General features: G+C 39.3%; 1 protein-coding gene across 1 annotated transcript in view; it reads right to left on the bottom strand.

The window, feature by feature from the left end:
- Positions 1-12823, bottom strand: part of LOC134552179 (sodium channel protein type 2 subunit alpha-like) — a 66478-nt gene extending 53655 nt beyond the window's left edge. Inside the window, exon 1 of the mRNA XM_063400573.1 lies at positions 12687-12823. The gene's annotated coding sequence lies outside the window, so the exon portion shown is untranslated. The remainder of the gene's footprint in view (positions 1-12686) is intronic.
- Positions 12824-13322: the final 499 nt, after the last annotated feature.

Genomic DNA, 13322 nt, shown 5'->3' with positions numbered 1-13322 from the left:
TGATAATGTGTGCTTTGTGACCTTTGCTCCAAAACACTTATGACACCAAAGATGATAACATCAAGTTAATTACATTAGGACCTTTATCTTTATAAGTCTGGATAATCTTTCTGTATAAATTCATAGCAAAGACAACCATAAAATCTTTTAAATATTACTTCTATCTGTGACTGAAATGAGCATGTCTCTAACTCCTTGTTTTGATGCTTAAAAGACAAACAGAAAAAAGAAATATCCCAATGGATACTACATAATAACAAAGTGGCTGCTTAGTGATAAAGCTGTGAAACAATACTCTCTACTTGTATTTTCAAATAATCATGGTACTTGTGCAGTGTTTATTTTCCTTGCATTCCTTACCTGAAAGAGAGCATGAAGGAAGGTCAATCATCACAAAGGATAAGTTCATTTTCTTCACACAGAGTTCTTATTACCCAATAATTGTTAGTTACAAAACAGAGTACACCATTTGTTTTAGCTATTTGAACTCATTAGGATGTAACAGTCAGATTCCCAAAACTGTAGTTCTGGGAACATGGAAAGAAATTGAGAGTGTCTTTCATTTTATTATAGCTAGGTGCTAGAATTTTCTCAGGGAATCCACTGCTGAACCATTAAAACATTTCCCCTGAAAGTTCATTTACTCCCCAGAGTGACTGCCTCGGCAGCAAATCAGAATTGCTGCACAACTTGTTCAGACCTCGTAAGTTTGCATTAATGAATTATTAATACAGTACTAAATAAATCAAAAGCAATTATATTAAAAAGGACCCAAACATTGCACACAGCAAAGAAACTGCACACATCCACGTACACGGGATTTTTCATTACTTTGACTGTTAGAGGTGTCATCTGTTGAGCCACATCTACCAGAATGCTCCAAGTAAATCACTCAAAGTTTGTACATGATACCACCTCTAAGTCATTTATTCTAACTTATGCAGGTGAACTCACGATAAATTTTTTAGACTAGATTGAGAAATGGTTGTGTTTGGTCATCATTCCAATAACTTCACTGTAAAATTTATTTTAAATTAAAATTATCTTGGATGCCTTACCTCTATCAGATTAACGTATTGAGATCCCTATGGCTGTACTAACACTGTGGTTACAGAAATAACTTTCATTAATGCAGTATTATTCTGATTTATGACCAATTCCATGAAAGTTAGAAGAAAACATCCTGTTTGTTTTTTCCACAAAAGGAAAGTGTAAGTCATGTCTGAAGTAGAAATGCATAGTTTGTATCAACGGCAGCTAGAGGAAAGAAAAGAAAGCAAAATTCAAATAAAAGTTTGGGTGTTGAACTCATAATAACTTAAGTAAAATAAAATTGTAGATATCACAGGAAAATATAGCTTAGTAGGCAGCTTTTCAAGGTAGATAGTTCAAAATCCAGCTCAAAAGGAGGCTAAGGTTACCTTACATAATCTACAATAAGTACAAGTATGTTCAAGGGATGTGTTTGAGGTTGCTACCCCACACTCTTGCACTGGGTCTTCCAACCTGCTCCTCCTGCAGGAGCCCAGGCTTCTTACACCAGCTGTCTGTCAGCCTTCAGCACCAACTTTCTGGCTCATATTCCTGCAGGTGGAGCTCTGGAATAACTGCTGTAGGTTATTGCTTGCCTGTTATCAAAATGTCATTCTCCTTTTTGTGTTCTGCGTCAATACTGGGCCACCACTAACACAAGCCACCACTGCAAAGCAACAAATGATGTAAACCCAGTACAGCTCAAAAAAAATGCTGCTGAAAGCTTCTCCCCATCAACAAAAGTGAATTCGGAATTTCAATTGAACGAGCTTTTTAAGATTCCCCAAATCAAAGTTTAACAACCTTAAATTTTTTTTTATATTTGAAAAGTCCTCTTGAATAATAATAAACCAAAAAGATATAAATTAGTAACATACTACAGAGCAGAAACCTATGTTTCACTAGATTTGAAACAGTAAAAAATGTTCTTGAATCCTTAAAATGTACACTGTCTGATTTTCATCTACCAGAAAGCTCCAAAAATTATCATTTAGAGCACAGCAGAAAAGAACATACCTACCTATAACAGAAAATAATTTTTCCATTAACAGAAAACTGCTAAAATTCTGAAGGAATCTTTATTTGCTGCTATGGGTAACATTTGTTTTATGACCTAATAAACATGATGGAATTTTATTAGATGTTTCTAACAACTATTTGTAAACTTAGCCATTTCATTGCACTTTGATTTCCACTAAGAAAATGAAGAACTCTGTAAAATGTTCAGAGAGCATGACTGAACAGACATGTAATTTCAAAGACTTTAAAAAGCCAATGTGCTTTGTTAGTGCTTTGTCATGAACTTTTTAGCCTGCAAACACCACTTATGTCAGATCTTCTCCCTCAAATTTTTGAAAAGATTTTTTTTCCTTTTGGCAAATAAGAGACCACAGGAAAAATTGGGGGGGGGGGGGGGGGGGCAGGGGGAAGAAGAAAGCAACTCTCCCACCAAAGTAAACACAGAGAATGTGAAAACAGCCTGCAGAATGTAAAAGACATAAAGCAAGGAGTACAGCCAGACCTCTTTCCATTCCTCTTTCTGGCCAGACAGGCTCCCTATATCTCATTTAATGGTCTCATTAGTGTAATCTGAGTCTACTTTCTGTGCTGGTCTAATTTCCTAGAAAGACTCAGCTACTGTTCTGCAAATGGATACAGGCTAGGATGACTGGAAAAACCTGGCTCAATTTTATAGCAATGTGGGGGCAAAATTCCCACATCCATTCTAGAGCTTCCTGCAAACACACTGAAAGTGGAAAATGGCATCAGCATACATCAACACTGAAATGTATGGCAGGATGTTCTTGAAAAAGTTCACCTGTTAGGTTCAAAAAGGATTTTGCTCCTTCCAGTATATTACTGATTTTTTGTATGTATCAGAAAATATTATTTACTAATGACATCCATTAGAAAAGCCACAGAGCAGAATAAGGCTGTAAAGCTGAAATGAGAGTTCAATACCAATTATTCTGTTCAGTTCAACAGCCTGAAACACGGTGCTGTGTTGGTACCAGAGACTCCCAGGCTGTCAGCCTCACTGACAAAGATCACTGTCTGCTTCCCAACAAACATGAGAGCATGAGAAAGAAAGTGAGGATGTCCTAGAGCACTTGACACCATGATGGCATTTAAAACTGCATTTGTTCACTTTTTGGTTGGTTTTTTTTCTCTTTTAGTGGAGATTCAATAACTTAGAAAGTAAAGGCTTCTTTTTTGTACAGATGGCCATGTGCTCTGGGATGACCCTGCTTGAGCAGGGAGGTTGGACCAGTTGACCCACTGACCATTTCCTGACCCACTGACCAGTTGACCAACCTGACCCATTCTGTGTTTCTGGATTGGGTGCAGTATAAATAGTGGCATTAGCATCACTCCAAAATATCTCATTCCTATTGACAGAACTTTTAAATGGAAGTCCATTGTCAAGGCTTTGTCACAGAATGAAGCTTCTCTTACATGTCTGCTCTGGTCCTTACCTCCTGTGACTTGTGTTCCATAGTATGTTACTAGTTTATACCTGGTTAGTTGTCATCTGCATATTCTGTCCTAACCAATTCAAATTATATGGCAAATTAATATTAAAAATTCACTTAATATTAAAAATTCACTTAATGTGCATTTCTGTGAGTTTACAAAACCCACAGGTTTTTATAAAAATGAAAACTAATGTAAGATCATGTCTTCCCTTTAACACAGGAGTTACAGAATAGCCACAGGAATACCCATCAAGCAAAGGTGCCAGAAGGGTACAGACAAATCAAAATGTTTCAGAGATTGCAAGAAACTCCTCTAGCTGAAGCAGAAGATATATACACAAAATATGTACATCTTAACAGCAATGTAGAAACATGCAGAACATGGTAAAATTACAAACAGCACAGCACTTAGAGTGGACATAACAGAATTAGGGGAAGCATGGGTAGACCTTTTCCTCATGCCAAGCTCATGACAAAAAAAAACCCAAACAGACCGGGCACCCTCATCATCATCATCATCATCGTCATTTTTAAGCCAACTGTTAACCAAACTAAATCCACAACTATGCCAGTGGCTGAAGTAAAGAGCTAGAGAACATTTCCTTTGGTTTTCCTCCATGTTCTAACAATCAGAACTAGTTTAATACAGAATTGCTTCCTATCACAAGTGGAAGACAAATGCAAAAGAGATTGAGAGATTGTGAAACAAACTTGGAAAACAGGTTACTTGAATTTCAAGTGTTAGAAAGCGTCAAGGTGAAACTAGTTTGATAACCACAGACCTCTTTCACAAAAAAATAAGCCCTGGACTTACTACACTGTCTGTTTTGCTTGGTTTTGTTCAGGGGTGTAACTATTTTTAAAAGGAAATTTTTTCTTATGAGCACTGAGTCTTTCCTATAAACAATGGTAATTCTCTTAGTCTTTATCAGTCATTTTCAGACATTCATGTGATCATAAGCCAGAACAAAGGAATTCAAGGCAAATTTGGCAGTAGTTTTCTCTGGGGTTTGAATCCAAAGTCTTAACATTTTCTCAAGTATTTGTCCTCCTTCATTCTTTTTTATTCTTGGCTTTATATTGTGAGATAGGTCTGCATTCAAATGTATTTGTAGTCTCTTGACACTACATCCAGCTGGCAAGAATACAACAGGCGACTTTGTCATACAAAATCCTCACCACTGGAGACCAAAGGACAGCTGGAAACACATCTTATGTTCCCATTTACTTTCTGTATTTACTTGCTTTTGAAAATCACTCCTGTTCTAGATTGTGCAAACAAAAATTATGGACAAGAAAAGTGAACTGGATTAGATTAAGCTATTATAAAACAAAACCCCCAAGTTATTGCTACTCATATGCCTGCAGAGGAAATGATGAACAAACAGATATGACAGTATTCTCTAAAATGAAACAAAACCTGCTGAATGAAAAGGAAAGACATTTCTGAATTAATCTAATTTAATATTTGGGTTGATTTTCCTCACTGAACATATTTTACCCTCTACATTTGAATTTAGAGTTTCAAAATCAAGACTGCACTGGCTGATACAAATTGCCAGTGGAAAAATGAATAAGAGGCAGTAAAACACTATATCACATTGGATTATTGAAAAATACTGAAATATTGACAATTATTAATGGCACATTACCATTAATAGTACTAGAATCTAGCCAGGGAAATACATTCTACAACCAATTTTACCTGAAAATCCATTTTAAAGGATGTCACTGCTTGTACAATGAGAAGTAATGTTCAGCAATTACGTATAAAAGATTCTTGAAGATCAGAAAGAAAAGGATAGACTTTTATGAGCTTTTTCATTATAATCTTTAGACAAAGATAAATGTAGTGTTCTGGTTCAATCACCTCTTCTGGTCATTGACAACATATAAAGAATTGAAAAAATTTCTTTTTCACCTCAGGTTAGAATGCCAGATATCTGTATTTTCCAGAAGCGTGCTTAAAAACACAATGATTAAGACTAAGGAGACAAAGTGGGTAGTTTTAATGACCCGGGTTTTGTAAATTTTGAAATTTTCAAATTGTTTGCAGTCATTTTATTAGCAGCAGGACTAAAAAAACCAAATCTGCCAAGTTCACACTCCCTTATCAGGGTGTGCCACTTGGTAGAAGGAAAAAACTGCATGGAAATGAGTCTGCCAATAATGCTTATTCAGAAGTCACAGAACCATCTATTGGTTGGAATCACCGGCCTTGAACTCAGAGATCCATAACCCTTCTGAACAAACCCAGCTGGACCCTTGGTGTGGCTCAACACATCAGGCTGGATAGGGCTTTGGGCAACCTGCCGGGGTGAAAGATGTCCCTGCGTGCCCCTGATGACAGGCCTGGCCCTGTCCCCAGTACAGAGTAAAATGCCCTTTTGACCATTAAAGGCCCACCTCCCACACATGAACACACTTGATAAGAGTCCCACTTCATTACTACTGCAAGATCAGCACAGGAAACATCCAAAGATGGCCTGACAGTTATCAGTGTTTGCTCACCATAAAATCTAGAGCCATTAGGAATACTTCCAGAAATGACACTTGATAATCATTTACTTTGCACAACCAAGCACCAGGTGAGTATGGGCAATCTACAGACAGATGTTTGAAAATATACCTACAGCAACAGTAACTAAAAGTAGTCATTAGCATATAGGGGACAGAGAGTGAAAAAATCCTCCCCCACCCCCAAACCCAATAAAACCCAAAAAAACCTAACTCTAATCTTGTTCCTCGCTGTAGGAACACAACTATTCTCAATACACATGCAATAGTACACAGTTCCCTGTTACAAGGGAGTCCTTGCCTGAACTGCTGTCTTGCTGCAGAAAGCAGCGATTGACTATATTGTGGTTGTGCAATATAAAAAGAATTGCAAGGCTTTCAGAGAGAACAGTCATTAAAAGAGCAGGGTTTTACGTGCAGCAGTTGGTTTAAAAAAAAGTAATTTTCTTTTTTTTTTTTACATAGTATGCTGCCATTTTCTATCTCAGACAAAAAGAAAACAGCTGTTTCAGTCCAGACCACCAGAGCCACTGTACTTTGTCAGCACTGCAGAATGACATTCAGCTTCAAAACCTTCTGCTTCTTCCTTCCCAGTCATAGAGTAGGAATAAATAATTTAATCAAGTATTCATCAGGAGAAGGGAATATCCTATTAGTCTGTGTCTGCATTCCTTCCCCCTTGCTTCTTTGCATCTCCTAGATTTCCAGAAGTGTACATCATTCTTTTTAGCTAAGCTAAAAAAATATCTCTACGAGTTTAAGAAAAAAAAGAAATTAGTATTTGCAAATTCACATACAACTTTCTAAAACTAGAAGGGAATACATACCCATTACAAACATAATGTTACAGCTTTTAGAAAAGAGCCAGAAAGTTCACAATATGAAAGAAACTAAAGGAAAGGCACTAAAACACCATTTTTGGAAAAACAGTTACTGGAGACTTCTTCAATTAAACACCCATATCTAAAAGATACCAGCGAGCACATGTGATGCAAAAACCATGGAAAAGGATTTTGTGGGTAGCTGATGTGCTGGTAAAAACATTTACATCTCTTAAATTTCTTGCAAAGTACTATCATTTGACACATCTGTCCAAAGATGGGAGAACATTGTCCTCAATCTGACTGAGAACAGATTCTTAACAGGAAAACTTGAACATCATCCTTATTATTTTCTGAAGGCTGTAATTTTATTCTTTTTCATCATTCATGAAGTAGTATCTTCACTACAAAGAAGGAGAGAACTTTGACTGAATTTAGTGAAAGGACAAAATTATAACAAGATAAAAAAATAAAATATGCCTCCAGTGACCAGATGGAAAGAGAATGAAAGAAAGAAAGACAAAATAGGTGATCATGGCTGTTAGGTGCTTGAGACAAAAGGACTCTTCTTTCATTCAGTTTATTTAATCTAATTTTAAAAATAATCTTTATTAGGCCACAGAAGCTTCTATAAAAATATTATCAAATATTATCCCTGAAACATCTTAAACATGTTCTTGCCTATGGCAGACTGTCTAAAAAAACCTGATGATTGATACATCACTTGAAAGACATAAAGTAAGACTTGAATCCTTAAGATTGTAAAGGAAAATTATCACAAAAATTCTCATTGGTTTTACTTCCTTACAAATTCTTTAAAAGTCATGCAAGGCATCACTCCAATTTTAAAGTACATTTCCCCACCAAAACTGAGGGTCATATTATTAATGACGTGAATAACTTGAGAGAAGTCAAGGGCTCTGCTTATAAAAAGATCCATATCATTTTTTTAACAAGGGAAAGTGTAGTAATTCCTTAAAAATGTGTCAGTTAACCTGCAAATAGAAAAATAAGCTTCCAAGAAATAGGATCTGAATCCAAATGTAAGTTAATTAATGTATATTTTCTTAATAGAAGTAGTATACAATACAGAACTCGAAATTATCTAACAGAGTAGTCTGCTGTGTCCTGTATTTACACGCCTGGAAATCTCTTGTGTAGGCTGTGGAAGAAATCCAGGCTGTATTGATCAAGACTATTGGACCTAACAGGACTGCCTGCAGGGAGAGGCCAAGCAAGCTGCTCTCTTATATCCTCTGAGACAGACCAGGAGATCCAACAGCCCCTGATGAACAAACACAAGCTCAATGCTAAGCAAATGTGCAGCTCCCAGGCAGCAGGTCCCAGAGAAGCCACTGATGGATTAGGGGAAAATAAGCACAGGTCCCTACTAGGTGGCACACCTTCAAAATAAACATTTCCTCGGTGCCTGGCCAGCTGCTCAGGAGGCACATTTCTCATTATTATAAAGAATTTGCATGGTAGCTGAGCAAACCAGGTGGTCAAGAAGTATATTCACATTCATTATTTGGGTACTAGAAACAAAAAGCTCCTTCCTGGCTGCTGTGTGATCAAGTATCAAACATTTCCTCTACACATGCAGCATGAGAACAGAATTGTGTCTCACCTGGGGGGAAACCAGTGCAGTGGGTAGAGGCAGCTGGGGGTAGGGGGGGTGACATCAGAACGAAAGGGTGGCTATGGTAAGGGAGGTGAAGTGTGAAACAGTCCAGAATTAATAAAGGAATTGTGGAAAGGAAAGGAATACAGCAAATGCAGGAGGAAAAGAAAGATGCGACCTTTATATAGTCTGTAATAGCTTAACCCCTGGTATATAAGCTTTTTATACACAGTAAAAATAGTTGGGCAAAAGACTTCCCAGGGATGTTGTAAATAGTCCCAGAGATACAGTAATGAACACAGTAAGATTTTATATTTCACACTTAAGGCACAGAAAAACCCCTTATCAATGATAGCATAGCAAGGTAAATCAGTAGCTATAAAAGCATTGTAAAGTTACATGCACTTTGAAATGAAATCCGAGTGTCAAGATTATGCTTGTATTTGGTTATCTTTCCTCTGCAGCATATCATCACTGATTATCTACTCATTTTCATACCAGGATAATGTGTTCAGTGAATCACAGCTGTCCAGACACAAAGCCAAAAGAGGGAGTCAAACACAAAGGGGTTGCCTGTTGTTGTTCCCAGAACTTGGTGGAGTCTCGGGAACACCCAAGACAGAAAAAAATTAGAGATGACCTGCCAGCTCCTGCTTTGGGTGCAGCATAAATGGCATCATCTCTCTGTACCTGCAAGTACCTGGGCACAGTTCCAGTCCTGAGGGACCCCAGCACTGCCCACGCCTGCAGGCACACAGGGGACAGTGGAGAACACTGCTCAGACCCCTCTGCTGCAGAAGGTGACACTGCAAGGGACACAGAGACACTTCAGGTCTCTTGGCCACTCAGGCCCCACTAAGATACAGCAACTTCAAACAAGAATTTTAAGTCTAAACATACAGGATAACACCAGATAATGATTCTGCAAATGCATCAGCTGAGAAAGCTGTAGTTTCAAAGAAAAAAAAAACCAAACAGCCTAGATCTATGCATCACTGGTTTCATCAAGATAGTAATAACCTAAGATTCAATTAAAACTTTAGATACAGAAGTGATTTCCACTTAATATATGTCACAAATACATCACAAAAGTGCACAAATAGGGTTTGCTGGAGCATTGTTGCTGTTTTTCCTTACTTAACTTGTTGAATTGCAGACAAGAAAATTTCATGACGAGATTTTCAAAGAGAGCGCCCAGTCCTCACAGAAAACGTGACAGAACTTCTATGGAAATAACTGTATTAAATCTATCTTTTTTTTATAGGAAAATATATTCAAATTTCTCGGGGGGGGGAGGGACTTCTCTAGTATGTCAAGATAATTTATAATTATACAAGATATATTTATATCTTGTATAAATTATAATTTATACAATTTTTACTTTAAACTTCTGCTTTGATACTAAACTTTTAGAATGGATTTCTTCCACACCTTTAGGAAATTTATACTGAACTTATTAAATCACAAGGGAAAATACAACTTGAACTTAAAATTTTGAGAAAGAGTTAGTCTCCTGTCTAGAAATCAACTAGTTAATGGTGACAGAAACCTTAACAAGAGGAAAAAGACAATTAATGGAAAATCATCTCTGCTAGCAGACAGTGTGCTTTGAACACAAGTGCTTCAACCAGTGCAATCACTCATCATTGAGGATGACTCAACCCTCTCTAAGGAGCATGACATCTGTGATTATTATTGATAAATACATCCTTGTCCTGGGCTGAGTTTACAATTTATTTCAACAGGAAAGGAAAACATTTTCGAAGATTAAATTATGCCAGTTCTGTTGCTATGTGTTCTGGATTACGTGGACTTGTGCAGCCCCAAAGGACATGCTGCAGAAGGCACCCAACTCAGTGTCCCTATAAATAATTAAATGAACACACATATTCTTGAAGGATTAGATACAGGTACAGTATTTTTCTGTGGACTGGAATAAGATGGAATGTCTTCCACATGCTATCATTGCTTATGAGTATGTATTAATAATACATACATGAGTATGTATTAACAATAAATTATATTTACTTATAGGAAGAAAAAGTGGTTTTCAACATTACCCCAAAGCTTCATCCTTGCCTCAAATAAGAGAAACAAGTTCTATGATAAAATATTGTAGGCAAAAGCTGTCAATATCAATATTGTACTGCTGGCAATAAAACCTTAGGCTACCAAAATCTGTTTAAAAGCCCACAAAATTGTTCACATCTTATACTATTTATCTGCACTTAGCATTTCTTTTAACAAGTGCAGTTTTAAAATCAACAACCTGTTTTACCCACTTCCATTTATCTCTTTTGAACTTCATCTGCAAACACTGAATAATGTTTTAAATATGGAAAGGGCAATGTTTGCTTTTGTGTCTCTTAGGAATAATATAAAATTATCAATGCTTAAGATTTACACAGAACTTGTATTTTCATGAAGTCTGCACTTATATAAACCTTAGCTAAACATACCTTTAGATGGCCAGTTAAAAACCACAGTATTTTTAAATATAGGTAACAAAGAATAAAACAAGAGCCTACATGAAACTATCCTCTTGAATCCCCAACACAGAGAAATGGCAGGGACGGAGTGGGGGTAAAGTGGTGGGTGACATCCAAGCCCTTGGACTGGCTAATGGCCAACAGGGTCCTTGGCAAATGTTGCAGCACCTTGTTCACACCTCTGACCATCCCGAATCTCGGTGCGATGCACACACAGAGCTCTGCCTTCCCACCCTGACACACCCTGTGCCAGCAGGACCAGCCAGGGCTGCTGTGCTCCCCACGGTGAGATCAGAGCCAGCATACAGGACCGAGTCCTCCTATTTGCCTACAACACCTGTTTGGCAAACAGTGGCAACAACACAGCAACAGATCAGAGTCTAATAAAAGCAAAATTTCAGTCCACTTAAAAGCTGAAAAATGTTTAGACACACACACAGCTAACATGCAAATGGCAGTGTCAGAACTGCCTTCCATTGTGTATGAAAATTCACACCTTAACGGTGCTGTGGTGCTGCGCATCACCTTGTAAACACGTCATACAGCAACAGTAATGGGGGGGGTTGTTCACTAGTTTTGTTTTGGTTTGGGGCTTTTGGGGTTTTCTTTGCTGTTCTTTTTTAGATTTGGAGGGGGTTTTTTGTTTTGGTTTGGGTTTTTTTTGTTAATAAATCATATGCACATATTTGCTCAAGCTCAACAAGTTCAATTGGGAAAAATAACATTAAATCTACCCTTGCACAACTTAATTTCACTTTTTGCATTCCACTCAGATGAGAAGGGTTTTTTTTATAATCCAGAAGCTGTGAGATATTTTGGTGAACAAAGAAACATTAAATACAGTGGTGTCCTCAAGTTAAACAGCAAAATCTGATTTTACAAAAGGAGGGGAGAAGGGGAAAAGCTTTTCTTGTGACTAAAAGCTTCCTTTTCATAAATCACCACACACTTTTGTGTAAGGATTGTTCCCATCATTTGTTTTCCTACCAAGACTTTTTTGTTTTTATTTATTGAGGTTGAAGCAGTGCCAATTATGGGAAGCACAAAGCACACTCCTATAAACAAATTCTCTTCGTATAAAAGTCTTCTCTTTGAATAAAAGTTATGACAAATCAATTTGGTTGAACAAAATAAATTTGCTGCACCTGAACTATAAACTGGAATACCAGAAGTTTAAAGGAAACAGGTGCATAAGAAGGATTAATACATTGCTGTTAACTCTCTACAAGAATACCCAGCAGATAAGGCTGCCCGAGAGGAAATTCTGCTGTTCTTCCTGGCTTCTCCTGATGCTCTCTCCTCTGTGCTTCTTCCATCTTTCCACAGATGTGGTCACCACTGCTTAGCAACCAAGGGGATATGATGACACGGTGGAAAATCCTCCATCTAGACCTTACCCTGCTCCACCTACAGAGCAGCTAACTACATTTCACAGCAAATTAGGAGGAATCTGTTATCTTTGTCACCGCACAGGTACCAAGTGGGACCTCACACGCAGCTTCATGTGAGACGGGTTTTCTTTCCTCGGCGGGTGCACAGGAGAGAACTTAACAAGCTGCAGGAGAACCCGAAACTTGTCGGTAAAGCAGCTGCCCAAATGCTAACGCCAGGTAAATAAATATGTAAATAAATATAAGGAAAGGAAAAAAAAAAAAAAAAAAATCTCCGACACTGCGGGGATGGGAAAAGAAAAGCGAAGACAAGAGGCTTAAAAGAATACCCCACCTACTTTTACTCAAGTGCTCCAGCCGACCTCCAGGGAGAGCCCAGGCATCTTAGACCCACGTCCGGGCAGGACCCCGCCAACCCGCGGGCGGAAAGGGGCGGAAAGCCCCACTCACCTCTGCCATGCCACAGGTAGGTGCGGTCCCGGCTCCGCTCCGCTCCCCGGCCCGGGAGCCCCGCCCGGCCCCGCCCGCAGCGGCCGCCGCAGCGCCCCTCGCGGAGCGCGCGGGGAGCGGCCGCAGGCCGGGCAGAACCATGAGGGGGAGAAGGCGTGTCCGTCCCCCGGGCAGCCACCCCCGGCCCCCGCGCCGACCTCCCGTCCGCGGCGAGCCAGAGCGGGGTCCTGCCGCCGGGGGTGCGGGTGACGCGGCGCCGCCCGGGACAGGCGGAGGCGGCAGAGCCGGGGCGCGCCGGCAGCGGGAGCCGGGGCGGGGCAGGGTCGGGACGATGGAGAGCGAGGGCCGGCCCCGGGCCCCGCTCCCGGCGCCCCTGCCCGTGGCGCCCGTGCGTCCGTCCCAGTAAGGGCAGAAAGGCACACTTCCCTCTGCTGTTCATTCACGTCCAGCGCTAAAAGGGGTTCCGAGAGGAAGTCATGGCATCCTTGGCCGCAATTCAAGGCAGTAACGTAATACATTTGCCT

Source organism: Prinia subflava, chromosome 6, assembly GCF_021018805.1.
Source record: "Prinia subflava isolate CZ2003 ecotype Zambia chromosome 6, Cam_Psub_1.2, whole genome shotgun sequence".
Taxonomy (NCBI): Eukaryota; Metazoa; Chordata; class Aves; order Passeriformes; family Cisticolidae; genus Prinia; species Prinia subflava.
Note: the sequence above shows the minus strand (reverse complement) of the source record. Positions and strands in the feature narration are given on the sequence as shown.